Genomic DNA, 13,438 nt, shown 5'->3' on the forward strand with positions numbered 1-13,438 from the left:
TCTACAACAACTTATGTTTCCCTCACTCCATATTCTCCTAAACCCCAAAACCTGAGAGTACTGTCGCACCATAAAACAAGAACAAAGAAAAATTGCCTGGGAAAGGAGTAAGGAAGTATATCTTCTGCCCAGGGCCTAGAGCAAAATTTTAAGGAAAAAAATTTAAGGAAAAAAAAAAAACACACAAATAGAAATTCAGGAAATCCAAATTTCTACCTGCTAATTGACAGAGAATCTTCTTATACTGTGGGAAAGACAGAAATTTGATTATCTTTTGAGCTTTTCAAATAAAGTATGAATCCTAACATTTCAAGAGTCAGAACTAAAATATACAAACATATTTAAAAACTTTCAAAACAATTTAGGTGTAAAAGGGAATAAAAATTTATATCAATTAAATTGAAAGAGGTCAGAAGGAAAAAAAAAACCATGGTTAGAAAATAGCATACATCGAACCTTTCCTATGTAAAATAGAAAATACGGATTCTTATCAACTACATATGAAAAACATTTAAAAATTGTCCATATACTACTAATATACAAAGGCAGGCTACAAATGCCAAAGAATGTATACCATATAGATGACAATCTTTGTTCATAAAGCAATAAAATTCGTACTTAATAAAAAATAAAAAGAGAACCACATCCTCATGTGCTCGAGAAAAAGAAAAATACACTTCTATAGTAATTTCTAGGCCCAGTGAAAAATCATATCGGGATGAATATTTAGAACTGAATAATAATAAAGCATTACATATTAAAACATGAATGCTATAGTGGGAACCTATAGGGGATACCCTAACCTTAGATGCATACTGGAAAGAAGAAATATTAAAATGTTGCAAAATAATATTTTAACTAAAAATATAGTTTAACTAAAAATTGTAAAAAATAATAAAAAAGAGGAAGCAGAAAGAAGGGAATAATAAAAATAAGAACAAAAATAATGAAATAGAAAAATAAGCAACAATAAAACTAAAATAAGTTCATTTTTAAAAGCATTAAGACAGAAAAATCTTTTGGCAAAATTGGTAAATAAAATCTTTAGGACAAAAATATGAATATTAGAAATGAGGAACAGAAAGTACTGACATTCCAAGGGAAAGATAATGAGACTAGAATGAATAATAGGAGCCCTGGTATCTCATTGGTTAAGTGCTTGGCTGCTAACCACAAGGTCAGCGGTTCAAATCCACAAGCCACTCAGGGGGAAAAAAATGTGGCAGTCTGCTTCCACAAAGATGACAGCCTTGGAAACCCTATGGGGCAGTTCTACTCTGTCCCACAGGGTAGCTGTGAGTCAGAAAATACTTGACAACAAGGGGTTTTGATTTTTGGTTTAGAACAAATAACTTCAAGCCAATAATATGAACATTTAGGTAAATTATATAATTTTATTTAAAATAATTGTAAACATTGGCTTACAACAAAATATAAAACCTACATAGAACAACAATCATTAATGAAACACACACCAGATCAAGATGCTATCATAAGCATATTCTACCAATATTAAGGGAAAAATAATCTCAAACATGTAAACACTTTACCAGAAAATTTTAAAAGAGGGAAGCTCTCTAACTCCCTCATGATGTTAGTAAATTTTGCTGTTACAACCAGATAAGTGCAATACAAAAAGAGAAATAACAGAATAGTGTACATCAACATAGAGGGTAAAAACAAATAAGCTAAAACAATCCCTGACAAAGCAAGGTTTACTAAGGAATGGATGGATGATTCAGTATAAGAGAAATTATCAAAACACATCTTTGCATTACTAGATTAAAGAAAAAAAGCATACATTCATTTTTGTAGTTGTGGAGAAGCACTTATACCTGTTCTTGATGAAAGTATTAGCAAACCAGGAACAGGGGAACAGAAAAAACACTTATCCAAAACGTAGAGCAAAGTATCCGTAATAGTGAAAAGTTAAACGCATTGTCGTTAAAGCAAGATATGAGATGAGGATCTCATTCTTGCTACTCATATTTCAAAATATATTATCAGTTCAAATGAATGCAATAATATAAGATACAGAAATAGGAAGTCATCAGGACAGAAAAGATAATTGGGAGTAATAGGAACTACTTTCGTGAGTTAAAAATGTAAGGCCAACACGTAATATACTAGGAATGTACAAAGCAAATTAGAAATACAGTAATCCTTTGCCTTCAGGACTTCTCTGTTGCATAATTTAATATATAAACTTATCTAGAAAAAGAAGAAGTTTCATTCAAGGAGGGCCCAACGGAGGTTTTAAAAGGAGCTTTTCAGTTAATATTATAAAAAGGATAATCATATTGATAAATATCAGCTCTTCAAGCAAGCAAGTCAGGGAGAGAGGGGAACCTTTGCAAATGAACTTTACATAGTCTACACCCCTTGGCAAAACCAACAAATGTTGAGGAATGGATGAGACTGTGGACAATGAAGAGTCTTTGGGTGGTGCGAAAGGTTACCACACCCGGCTAACAGAAAGATGGGTAGTTTGAGTCTACCCAGAGGCACCTTGGAAGAAAAGCCTGGCAACGTACTTCCAAAAAATCAGCCATTGAAAACTCTGTGGAGCACAGTTCCACTCTGACACAAATGGGGTCACTGTGAGTCAAAGTTCTCTCAGTGGCAACTGGTGGGCTATGAACTTTAGTATTCTATCCTGTTGTGAGATGGATAGGAACCAACAGCCTGCCTTATCAGGTCCCACGAAAATTTGACTTCTCTAAGTTTCCTTTTCTAGGAAGAAAGGGCTGGTGACCTAGTCCTGAAAACCAGCCAGTGAAATTCCTGTAGGTCATAGTGGTCTGGTCCACAGCTGATCATCGGGATGGCAAAGGACTGGGCAGCTTTTCTTTCAGCTGTGCACGGGGTCGCCATGAATCAAAAACCAACTCCCTGGCAGCTAAGAAAAACAAGCTTCTTTTTATTGGATTCCAAGTTTACCAAGGACATACCTATTTAATTTTAAGTTCTCATTTGATTTTTACAGGCAGGTGATAACACTCATCAAATATACACTAACATGCTGATTCCCAGGAAAGTTCTTTTTTTCATTATATATTTTAAAATTTCTTTCTGGATTTAATTGGGTTAGCATTTAACGTGACAACAAAGAAATCTACACTGATCTTGTAGACATTCATATTCTAGTTCCTGTGACAACTTTTCTCTTCTAAACTAGTAAATGATCATTCTTTGATACTGCTGTCTCTTAAACTGGTGAAGTTGACTATACCCCCAAAAGATGAATATATTATAGGTGTGCTGATAAAAATCAAGATTCTTGCTTGCAAGGCTGATTTTTGAATATAGACTTTGTTAGACTGACCATTCAGTCAGTAAATACTTATTGAGTGCCAGCTATCAAATGCTGTTCTATGTGCTTGGGACACATCAGAGATCAAAAAAGACAAAATTTCTACATTCGTGGAGCTCAGAATCTAGCAATAATTGAAAGTCTTCTGTGAGGCATTTTCCAAAACAGCTTGCTGGTCTTTTCTCTGCCCAGCATGCTCCAATAGAATTCAAACACCCGCCTTGCCAGTGGGCAAGATAAATGCCCACTCTAATTTTCTTGAGTGATCTTACATAGTCTAAAAATTTAGAAGCTACCCATATGCCTATAACTTGAGGAGGAAATATGTCATTTCTATCTCACTTTAAGAAGTACTTTATTAGAAGACACTTAAAACATTCTGTTTCTTACAGTGTTTGCAAGTCTCCCCATTCTTAGGAAATAATTTTTCTTGGTCATTCAACTTCCCTTGCCATACATTCTGAATCACTATCTCTTTGTAATCAGAGTTATCACCCCTCCATAGGATTAAAAATTCAGCTATGAAATATTATTGAATTCTTCCTCTCTGTTTATTTTAATGGTAACTTGGTTTCTTCACACACCAGTGTTCTCTCAAGAATATTTTTTTGAATTTTTCTACAAAGAGAAGAAAGTAAAATTTTTTATGAAAAAAACATTTCAGATTTTTGTGTACATAGAGAATGCTTTTAAACAGAGATGTAGATGCCAGCATCCAGGGCTGCACACCTGTCAGTTTCTTAAACGGCATCAGTAAGTTATTTTTTTCAAAAGCGTCTTCAGTTAAGATTTCTACGTGAGCACATAATCCTTTAACAAAGTCAGCAACTTTCTAATTATATTACATGGTATTTTAGAACTAAGACATACTGATAATATAGATTTTAAATAAAGCCTAAAGTTGGGTAATTGACCTCATGTACATCAATGTATTTGTAAAGAAGTCCCAGAAAAGCAATAATGTGATTTTCCTTTTATGTTCAATCTGTTTTTTTTTCCATCTGTCTCCTAGATGTTGCTGTTCTTCAGGATTATATTCCTAGCACACGGGTGGTTTTCACTCTAATCTTCTTGAGCAATCCTACGTATTCTAAAACTTTAGAAGCTACCCATATGCCTGTAACTCCCAACTCTAGCCTAAATCATACAGACCTACCTAACTTCTTATTGGACATTAGCATTTTGGTATTTTTGGGACTCCCAACCATGTGATGAGTGGATTTGTCTTCATGAACACGTTGTGGACCATTTCGGGTATTGTTGAACCCTTACGGTAAGTGGCACATGGCACAAGCTGAGCACTAGTGATATGCAGGATGACCACATATTGGCCCAAGCCTATTGGGAATGAACAACAAAACAACACAATTTGAATAAACAAAAAACCTGTCCAACGTAGATGGTTTGAGAAGAACTGACCTAACTGATCTCTCTGCCGCCTTCTGCTCGCATTCCATCAGTGGCTCCCACTTAGTGCGAAATAAAGTCCCAGCGCCTTGTCATTTCATTCAAATCATGCATTATCTATTTTCTTCTCTTCTGCCTACCACTTTATCACACCCTTTCACGCACTATAAGCAACAAAAATTCCAAATTGCTTATGTACTGTGGCAGGCTATGTGCTGTTTACACCTCTGAGTCTTTGTTCATACGGGTGTCTCCTCCTATGTGAAGCCATCCCTAAACACTGAAGCTGGCTTTATTGTATCTCCTCTCTCCACTTATAATTCCCAGTGTACATCCTATTAAAATATATATATATATATATTCTATTGAAATATTGGAGTCCCTGGGTGGCATAAATGGATAAGCAGTTTGCTACTAACAAAAAGGTTGAACGTTTGAATCCACCCAGAGGTACCTCGGAAGAAAGTTCTGGGGATCTGCTTATGAAAAAATCATAGACATTGAAAACCCTATGGAATGCAGGTCTAGTCTGAAATACATGGGGTCGCCATGAGTCTGAATTGACAATGAAGGTAACTGTTTTACTGTTTCCACCCCCCCCCGCAATGGCGCTCACTATTTATGTGTCTGTCTCCCTCGTGAGAAACTGAGCAACTTCAGGCAGGGACCATGTCCTATTTCTTGTTATAAAGCCCCTGCCTGGCAGAGTAGACACTCAATACAAGTTTGTTACATTAGTGAATAATTAATGTATATTAGACAAGAGTCAAGATTCCTGGATTGAGGCCTATATCTGTACCAGGCTTAAATGTTTCCTGTGTAGATGAATGGGTTTATTTCTCTGAACAAGAGAAATATACTCAAACGCAAAGACAAGGAATTAGCCTCAGTGATTCCTAGTATTTTGTTAATAAAATATGAGGCTCTATATTTTCAGGGGCCCCTAGGCAGCACAAATGGTTTGTGCATGACTTCTAACCTAAAGGTTGGCAGTTTGAACCCACCCAGCAGTACCATGGAAGATAGGCCTGGTGATCTGCTTCCATTAAGATTACAGCCAAGAGTCTGGGGTCCTAAATGCTAACAAGCGGCCATCTAAGATACATCAATTGGTTTCAACCCACCTGGAGCAAAGGAAAATGAAGAACACCAAGGTCACACAACAACTAAGAACCCAAGAGACAGAAAGGGCCACATGAACCAGAGACCTACATCATCCTGAGACCAGAAGAACTAGTTGGTGCCCGGCCACAATCGATGACTGCCCTGTCAGGGAGCACAACAGAGAACTCCTGAGGGAGCAGGAGATCAGTGGGATACAGACCCCAAATTCTCATAAAAAGACCATACTTAATGGTCTGACTGCGACTAGAGGAATCCCGGCGGCAATGCTCCCCAGACCTTCTGCTGGCACAGGACAGGAACCATCCCCGAAGACAACTCATCAGACATGAAAGGGACTGGTCAGCGGCGGGGAGAGAGATGCTGATGAAGAGTGAGCTAATTAAATCAGGTGGACACTGGAGAGTGTGTTGGCAACTCTTGACTGGAGGGGGGATGGGAAGATAGAGAGAGAGGGAAGACGGCAAAATTGTCACGAAACGAGGGACTGAAAGGGTTGGCTCAATAGGGGGAGAGCAAGTGAGAGAAGGGAGTAAGATGCATGTAAACTTACATGTGACAGACTGATTGGAACTGTAAATGTTCACTTGAAGCTTAATAAAAGTTAATTAAAAAAAAAAAAAAAAGAGGTTGACAAAGACCAAAAAAAAAAAAAGAAGATTACAGCCAAGAAAACTCTATGGAACAGTTCTACTTTGTAACTTATGAGGTCACCATAAGTCAGAATCACCTCGACCAAACAACAGCAACATATTTTGAGAACTTAATAAATTTCAAACTGTAGCAATGTTTCAATGTTTATTCTTTCTTCAGACCTTCTCTAATCCTTTGTACCTGCAGAACAATTTATCAGGTGAAAAAATCTTTCATTACCGTTATTCAAGCCTTCCAATCTTATTAATTTTGCTTTTCAGTATCATTGTTTTGCCCTAAAGAGTTCATCTTATAATACACTTTATTAATGAAATTCCTTTTCAAATGGACATTGAAGAGATTTGGATAAGCTTGAAAAATATTGGAAAATTAACATTTTTTTTTGTCTTAAAAGCCACAAAGTTAGCAACTTTTATAAACTTTTAATAGAAATTTTAGCAGCTTGAGGAACTGTGAAATGCATACATGTAAAAATATACATATATAAAAGGTTTTCACTTAGATTATAAAAGTGATGCGATAGCCCAATTAAAATTAAAAGTGTGTTGGGGTGGATGAAGCGGCCCACTTTCCTCTTTCCCCCTCATTTCTCTACACCCCATACACACTCAGAGATACTCTTCACTTTCCTTGCCAACCAATGACCACCCAGATACAGTACTGGTTAAAAAAAAAAAAAACAGTAACATGACTTACTCAAGTACTCTGGGTCATACATGGTGCAAGATCACTCATTATTCTGTACCCACATACCTTAAAATTTTAAAGCACTCTTTGGATTCGATCCAAAATTATCTCATCAACACTTAACACACCAGGCACAAAATGAACGGCCAAGAAGGTGGAATATCACACTGAAATCTGAACCATAGGAGAGACTGAACTGAGACATGGAGGAGGAAAGGGTTTCATAACTACCCCGTGGCCACAATTAGTCTCCCAGTCTACACACTTAGTGAGTCACTGCATGCCTTAGGAGCCCCAGCCAATGGACAAGTGCATGGATGGCCACAAAGTACTCTTAGTCTTTAATTGTTAGCAGAAACAGAATTTTGGAGGAGTGTAAAGGGAGCAGGAGATGAAAGGAAGTCACGCAAGAGAACACCTGCAGCTATTTGGGAGAAAATGGGAAGAGATCAATATAGGGGTTTGGTTGCTAACACTAGGCAGCTTCATTTTCTGAAAGGGAAAGTAGGAAGGCTTCCTTTCAAACCTTTCAAGATTTAGGGGTCCCCTTCAAAACCATATTTATCTTAGAGGATATTTAGCTATAGGAATATAACCAGCAGGAGAAAAGCAAGACTGTTGGCAAGCTCAGAGCACATAATATGTTGCTTTTTCTTTAAAGAAATATTCTTCTTCTTCAAAGAACATAGACTTAGCTTTTTAGTTAAAATTCTCTATACTAATGAGAAAAAGCATCCACTAATAAACTATAAAGAGTTTTGAAAGATTATCTAAGTTGTTATGGCCGTGATTAATTCTTGAGTGTTGTTTAAAAGTGTACTTAAATTCCTACAACCTTTAGGAATATTTATTAAGTGTTGGTGACCGTGTGAGAACTGGAGATAAAATGACAAAGAAGATGGTCCAGCCCTGATGGCTTTTATAGTCCACTGAGGAATATAAGCAAGAAAACAAGCATAATAAACTATTATGAGCATTATGATGGGGAGGTAATAAGTGTTGAAAAAGACATAGTAGGAACTCCTGCTGTAGTCTAAGGGTTACAAGAAAATTAAAACAAGTAATATTTTTCTTAATATATGGAGGATAAAGAGGCGTTATGCAGTGAAAAATGAGATCAATGGTTTGCTTTTTTAATTTTTTCCCTAAGTGTTAAAGGTAACTGGTGAGAGGTAAGAAGAAGGGAGAAAAGACAGATGGGGGAGAAGACAAGAGGAGAGAAATAAAGAGATGGATGCAGGGGAGATTACCATGGCTAGAGTATTGATGGCAAGGAGGAGTGTAGTATGAGGTGTGTCTGGAGTGGAAGGCAGAAAGGCAGGTCAGGAAAGGCCTTAGAAGGAGTGTGACCATATAATTTATCATGTGAACTGGAAACTTCTGAGATCAAGAGGAGGCACTTAATGTTGTAGTGCTCCAGGACATGGGTACAAATGGCAATGTGGTCATTCTATTGAAAAGCTGTAGGAAGGATTTGAGACAGAAGAATGCATTGCTTATATTTGCATTTTTTTAAATTCAGTTTTAATGGAGAATGGTTTGGAGAGAAATAAGGATGGAGTCTTGGTTAACTGTGGGAAGTACAGCTGGTGTCAGAGCTGGTAAAGATGGTGGAGAGAGAAGGCATGTCTGACTTCGATCTCATAGGAATCAGCCTTGGCTCTTGATTCTCCTTCCTCCTTGTGAGGTTAGAGGAGGTCAGAGGCCTCTGTCACACCATTTTTACATCTCATTATTAAACAGAAACCAAAAACTACATTTTGTTAGCAAAGACTATAACTTTTTTTTTTTTTTTTTGGCCTCCATTTCTTCCTTCGTTTTGCTTGTCTTCATTTATTTAATCTGGAATTGCCAATCCTGTAATATGCCTACTAAATTATCTACTAGAATATTACTATTATATCTTTTATATTCTATTCTGATGTCATGAGGACAATTATTTAGGCACCAAATCAAACTCTCAAAAATAATTACTTCATTTCCTTTTACCTTCTGGAAGCTGACAAATCAGGATGAAATAATAATTCCTGTTCATAGTAATAATGTGAGCCAAAGCCACCAGATAAATTCTATGTGTTTTTTTTTTTTAATGGAAAGTTTCTGACACAAGCTAGTGTTCAGAAAGTGTTTATTTTACCCTTCACCTTATTATTATTATTTTTTTCATCTTTAGCTTGTTTTAACATCTACCGTCAGCCCATTTCTACTGTGACTTCCAAATTCTTGGGTTCTACTCTTGATTGAGTCATTTGACCACACAGAAAACTTTGGAAAGAAAAAGTACTATGTTGGTGCATTTTCCAAAACATTGTAAATCTGAGTATGCCTTTACAATAAAATAAAATCATTTGAGTCATAATCCTATCCCCTGACAGATCTTTAAAGATATTTCTTCATTGCCTTATGGAATTTTTATTGTCACAAAGGAGAAATTGAGTCTGATTTGATTTTGCTTCTCTGAAAATAGCTTCTTTTCTTCCTTCTGGATCTTAACAGGATTCTTTAATCTTGATTTTTAATGATTTTACAGAGCTTTCTTGTGTTATGGAACTTGGTACACTGGTTTTGCACGAAAATTATTGAGACCTCTGTTGCTATGTGGTGTGTTGATTCTAACTCATAGCGGCCCTAGAAGAAGAGGAGAACTATCCCATAGGGTTTCCGAGGCTGTAATCTTTACGAAAGTAGATCGCCAGGTCTTTTGTCCCTTCGAGCTTCTGGGCAGGTTTAAACCACCAACATCTCCATTAGCAGCTGGGCGCTCAACCATTGTGCCACCAGTACTCCTTCTGAGACCTCTAGATCTCCCAAATCAGTTCTTTTTGAGATCTGTATAGTTCTCTTTACTCACGCAATGAATAGTTGTTTCTAACCATTTCCATTGTTCTTAAATATCAATTTTTTCTAACCTAGGTATTTGTGATATGCCTTTTGTTATTTTCTCTTGTGTCATTTTCAAATTATTTTTGTACTTCCTTCTTATTTTGTCAGTCTTTCCAGAGTTGGTTTTCTTTATTGGCACTTATTTTGCAATACTGTGTGATTATTATTATTTACAAGGTACATTTAATTTTGTATACTACTTTTTGAAAAATTTAATTGATTTTATAGAGGAGACTAGGAAAAGAAATTTTATGTAGCTCTTGCCTAATAATATCTGTTTTTTTCTGTGAAGTAGGAGACAGGATATCTGTTGACAGTGAAGGTAGGCAAGCATGGATAGAAATCTTGAGAAGATTAGAGAAGAAATGATATATAGTTCTAGAGGAGAATGAGAAAAGCAATTAACCAAGACAAGAAAAAAGAAAAGCTGAGCAAAATAGAACATTTGGCTAAAACTAAGAACCATAATTTGTGGTTTCTGCCCTCAGGGAACATAAAATCCCGTTGGGGAAAATGAGAAGTTCTCAAAACATTACAACCCAAACAAGGTACAAGGGTACATAATTGTGAATAAGCAATACAGAGACGTTTATGACTCCAGAGCTTTCCTTTTTGATGGAATATATACAAGGGGAATCATTTCTTTCTTTCATTAAAAAGTTGAAAAAGAAAAAGCATGATTACAACTTCTTACCAGCCTTTATACATTTTCTGACTAGTTTCCTTATAACTTTACAATGTACAGTGGCATCAGAGAGATCTATATTTACTTAATTTCTTACATTTCTCTACGCTATAGACTCTGAATTAGTTTTGTCCCTGTATTGTGAATACTTTTAACCTCTAAATCTAAAATTTAGACATAAAAAGAAAATAACTTCTTAAATACACAGTTGTTTACTTCTTATATTTGAGGCTGTAATTACTATGTAAACTGAGCTTTTTAGTTTATATCTAGAAAATGTTACAATGGCATTGTGGATGTTTTTGAAATCATCTTAAATTGTGGACATTACTTATACTGAAATAAGATTTAAAAAATCATACCATAAAAATACCAAATGTACTAAAATATATATTTTAGAGGGCAATTGTTATGGTAATCATAGAAGAGTAATGTAATGTTAATCTCTTAATATTTTTAGGTATATTTAAAAATTACCAGCAAGCATGAAAAGATTTATTTAACATCTTGCCTTATTGCACATTAAAAAAAAAAAAAAAAAAACCCTTGCTGTAGTATCCATTCCAACCTAGAGTGACCCTAGAGGACAGAGTAGAACTGCCCCGATGGGTTTCCAAGGCTGTAATCTTTACGGAAGCAGACTACCAAATCTTTCTGCCACAGAGCGACTAGTGGGTTAAAGCCGCCGGCCTTTCTGTTAGCAGTGAGCACTTTAACCACTGTGCTACCAGGGCTCATTTATCCAAGGCAAACTAAAGAATTTAGAGATTTACTGAGTTTTGGTTAGAAGTCCAAGAAACCTGGGGAATAAAGAAGCAGAAAGGAATGCTACAAACAAGAGGACAAGATAGAGTGATACCATAGATTTAAATAAACTCCTAGCTGTTCTGGGGCATGCCCAATGGGACAGGTAACAACTAAAGCATGAAGAAATTACGATTTTTTACTAGCAAATCTCTAAAACAGGCATCACGATCTTTAAAGAAAAAATAGAAAATCATTAAATGTGTTGTAGCAATGCCCTACACACTTACCATCCATGGGGTAGGATTACTGGAAAAATACTTTAGCTTTATTTAAAAAAGGCCTCTCTGCCACCACCTTGGAGGTATTTAAATAGATTCTAAATATTTAAAAAGAGTCACAGATGAAAGCAGTTCCCCATGCTCAGGGCTTCTTTGAAACCTACTTGATTCTCAGCTTCACCCCACCCCCTTCCCATGTTCTGCCCTGGAGACCAGAGAGGTAGCAGGGTGGGGGTAGGGGTGGAAAAATCTTAGATCACACAGTAAAAGTAGTTTGTTTTAATCCTTTTAAATGACCGAAGAATCTTCTCTGGGCAGGCCAAAACACCGGTTCACACAATTTGAGGCACTTTCCCCAAAAATATCAGCCACACTACTAATTAGACTAAAGAGATTTTGTTTGAAGGACCCTCATCTTTGAATAGGTGTTCAACCTAGTTAGGTTCCTTGGAGCATGCAACAACTTCTTTATTCCTAAGGATAAACTTTCCTAGATTTTACATGCTCAAAATATTTAACTTTCCTATGGTCTTCTGTATTTTCTTCCCAGGTGTCATGTCATGTCTTCCCTCCATATGTAAGTCAATTCATGATTCTGTTTCATACTTCACTTAAATAATTTTAGGAAAATTGCCTTCAACTACGAACCTGGACAACAATTTTTATTAATAGTAGTTTTTAATAATTATCCTAATATTCTACTTGTCATCTAGACTCCACTAATTGAAAGGCTGTCTTTCATTTTTGAATATTCCCAGTTACACTTCTGCAAGAATTTTCTATTCATATTTTTTTTTTGAGGTAAGTAGGTAATTTAGTGAACTATTCTGTATTTTCTTTTTTGGTTAATTTAAGACAAAACACTTCTGAAATGGAATCGTGTTAAAAGCAAAGTATCTCATAACCTCTTCGATGTCTATGTAAGAGCTCACTATTAAAACATTTGACCAAGGTATTAAAATGACATACAGAGTGATGTTTATTGCTCTGGAGTAAAATGCTCAGCCTGTTGTTTTTCCAGAAACTCTTTGTTTCATCTCAGTGCATGCTTGGATTTACTCCCTGATATGATTTCCATTCCTTGAGCCCAGGCCTCCTAGATATACCATCCATGACCCGCTCATTTCTGTCATATATACATCAAACAATGCAGGAATGGTTGGAGAGTATTATTTTAAAAAACAGGTCTGGTACTTTCTTGGCTCCATTGTAACTGTTATTATTGGAATTTTTACAATTTTATGGAATTCAATGGGACCCTACAATTTCCTTGAGTGTAGGATTTCTTCTTTCCTGTGTTTTTATGCCACAAAACTGAGTTTCAAAGAGAAACACTCTTCTTTCTGCAACGAACAAAAGGGCCTCAGCAAATTCCTAATCTAATTAACATCTTTAACAACTCAGACAATAAATTGACTGCAACTTCTCTTGAAGCTCTGTGCCACCTTGTTAAGCCTCTTTCCAAGACTGCTATAAATCAAAGGAGAAATGCTAAGGTCAGTGCACATGTTTGTTGCTTGTTCCAATGCGAAAGGCTGATTGCTTTACCAACTGCTCATTTAGGCTGGATATTTTTTCAGATTTGCTTAGCATTTCAGGTTTGGAAAAGAGGCCCCTCTGAATATACAGGATTATATTTTGGCTCCAGTTCCTTAAGCCAAA

The 13,438-nt window shown here is 36.1% G+C and overlaps 1 long non-coding RNA gene across 1 annotated transcript in view; it reads left to right on the forward strand.

The window, feature by feature from the left end:
* LOC126082001 (uncharacterized) overlaps positions 1–4,746 on the forward strand; it is a 28,844-nt gene extending 24,098 nt beyond the window's left edge. The window contains exon 5 of the long non-coding RNA XR_007518485.1: positions 4,326–4,746. This is a non-coding gene — a long non-coding RNA (uncharacterized LOC126082001). The remainder of the gene's footprint in view (positions 1–4,325) is intronic.
* The last annotated feature ends 8,692 nt before the right edge of the window (positions 4,747–13,438 follow it).

Source organism: Elephas maximus, chromosome 8 (genome assembly GCF_024166365.1).
Source record: "Elephas maximus indicus isolate mEleMax1 chromosome 8, mEleMax1 primary haplotype, whole genome shotgun sequence".
Lineage (NCBI taxonomy): Eukaryota > Metazoa > Chordata > Mammalia > Proboscidea > Elephantidae > Elephas > Elephas maximus.